Raw genomic sequence first — 2,830 nt, forward strand, 5'->3', positions numbered from 1 at the left:
GGCTCAGGGATCTCAGGCGGCCGCCCTCACCCCCCAGTCAGTGACTGCCCCAGGGAAGTTTCCAATGGCCTCTCTTGGCTGCCCATCCATCCTCCACCATGTAGCTCTTTCTTAAATAATCTCCCTGTGCCTTTCCTCTAATTCTGCTCTTCCGTGTTTGGTGCACTTTGATTCAGTGAGCTGTTTAGAAAACCAAAATTCCTAATTCAAACTGTTGTATCTAGTTTATCAAGCCCTTAGGTGCCAGAGGGAAATAGCCTGGTGCTCACTGGTGAGATTCCATTTTGAATTCCCCCCCCCTTTTTTTTAAAGAACCTAAATGCAATATCACACAGTATAATTTTTACCTATTTGCCCCACAGTAAAAACTATCTGTCCTGAAAAATATGATGGGCATAGTCTAATATTTAATTATTAATTATTGTCTTACCTCAACAAGATAATTTTCATATTATCAAAATAACTCAAAATTTCAGTATTTACTGACTCACAGGCATATGAACTAGGGCCCAGCTTCTACTTCCTCCACATGCTCCTCATCCTACATAAGTGGATGAAATCATTTAATACAAGTTTTGATGTAGGAGAATTAAACGTTTGCAAGCATTTACAATTTAGGTTAAGTCCTTGACTGGGGTGGAAAAACAAATTCTATAAGAATAGTGAGCCTACATCTCTCAAACTAAAATGTAGTATTTTTTTCCTTCTTAAGTAACATGTACTTAATTGTCATGAGGTAGCTATTCTGTTTTCAATAACCACATTTAGGGATACATTCATAAGACCGATTAGATAGTCCAGGAAAAATGGTTATAGAAATAGAGGCAGTGTTAGCTCAAAAAACTCATTTACAAATCAAAATCTATTTTTTTACTTGGAAGTTTAGAAAAAGGCTGAATTCTTCAAACTAATTATGCTTTCTGTAACTCAAACACTTCTCTTGACAAGACCAAGCAGAAGCTTATCCATGAAACTTAAAGGTGCTCAATGTTAAACCTTTCTTCTAGACTCTTGACTACTTAAGAAACCGATAATCAAGAAACCAGTGTGGTCTTTCCACATTTTTACTATCTTAAGATTAGACCCCTATATACTCATTCGTCAACTATCTTCTTTTTCTGTATTATTCTTGGCACTCAGTAAGACTGTTGAAGTCTATTATATTTTCACATTCTTCAGAAAGAATTTAGGATTATAAAATATGCATAAACATTGTGTCAAATCTTTTTGTCATTTAATGTTTGGAGATATGAGACTTTTATACCATAATTTTACATAGGAAGATAAATATTATGGACAATCCTCCTTTTAAAGTCTAATGACAGAAAATTCAAACTCTGTGCATGGTTTTAAAGTCTAATAACATTTCTTGGACTGTCAGTATTGGCAATGTAAAATATTTAAAATATTGGAGACTGGACTATGAAAACTTGAGCTATCTCCGCTGTCACAGTAAGGTACTAACCCATCAAAGCCACTTCCTGTATACCAGAAAATGATCTGGCACAAACCAGTCTGGTCAGTAGATCAGGTCATAGTGACATTTGCAGTAATACTTCTAGCCTTCCACTTTTGCAAGACCAGAAGCATTGTGTTTAAGTAGCTGCACCTACTCCATCATGTGGAGCAGGAGAAAGGGGACAAAAGCCAGGAACCCGGGCAGAAGAGCAGTCAGTCCAGGGTTACAGGTGAGGAGAGACAACTCAGAGATGCCCAAAGTAGTAGGCGGGAAGAACAGGAGAAAGGGGATTAAAAGCCAGGAAACCAGAGAGAAGAGCAATCAGCTGAAGGGATTAGGTGAGGAGAGGAAACACAGGCCCGCCCAGAGTAGCAGGCCGGAAGAGCAGGAGAAAGGGGATAAAAGCCAGGAATCCAGATAGAGGAGCAGTCAGCCCCAGGGACAACTCAGGGACGCCCAAAGCAGCAGGCCAGAAGAGCAGGAGAAAGGGCATTAAAAGCCAGGAAGCCAGACAGAGGAACAGTCAGCCACAGGGACCCAGTGTGGGGGTGATACGAGAGGTCTCCAACAGCAAGACAAACTTGTCTGTCAGTTTGTCCTACTGTGGTGACATGTAGATGTGAGTTTTGAGGCTGAGCCTCTGGTGTTTAAAACCCAGCGAGATGCATCAGGTGCACAGGTAACAGCCCAGCTTATAGACTGAGACAGACAAGGAAGAAGGAAGAGGCCTTCCATTTCTCAAAGGATTGGCCAGGGAAAACCTTATGAATAGCAAAGAAACACTGGTACATTACCACGCATCTTTAGGAATAGTCTGCTTAGGCTAAAAGGCTGTCAAAATAGGACTGGGAACAAGTTGCAACATTAGAGTAAACTCAGCCTTACTCATATGGAAAAGAGAAACTTTCAAGACCTTCATTTGCTGATGTGGCACCACTCAAATTGAAGAGAAACAGCCACAGACATCCGTTAATCATCGGGACATGGAATGTACGAAGTATGAATCTAGGAAAATTGGAAGTTGTCAAAAAGGAAATGGAACGCATAAAGATTGATATACTTGGCATTAATGAGCTGAAATGGACTGGTTTTGGCCATTTTGAATCAGACAACCAAATGATCTACTATGCCGGGAATGACAGTTTGAAAAGAATGGTGTGGCATTCATCATCAAAAAGGATGTTTCAGGATCTGTCCTGAAATACAATGCTGTCAGTGATAGGATAATATCCATACACTTACAAGGAAGACCCGTTAATATGACCGTTATTCAAATTTATGCTCCAACCACCAAAGCCAAAGATGAGGAAATTGAAGAATTTTATCAGCTTCTACAGTCTGAAATTGACCAAACATGCAATCAGGATGTGT

This window comes from Orycteropus afer, unplaced genomic scaffold (genome assembly GCF_000298275.1).
Source record: "Orycteropus afer afer isolate SDZICR_OR568_19922 unplaced genomic scaffold, OryAfe1.0 scaffold00156, whole genome shotgun sequence".
Classification (NCBI taxonomy): Eukaryota; Metazoa; Chordata; class Mammalia; order Tubulidentata; family Orycteropodidae; genus Orycteropus; species Orycteropus afer.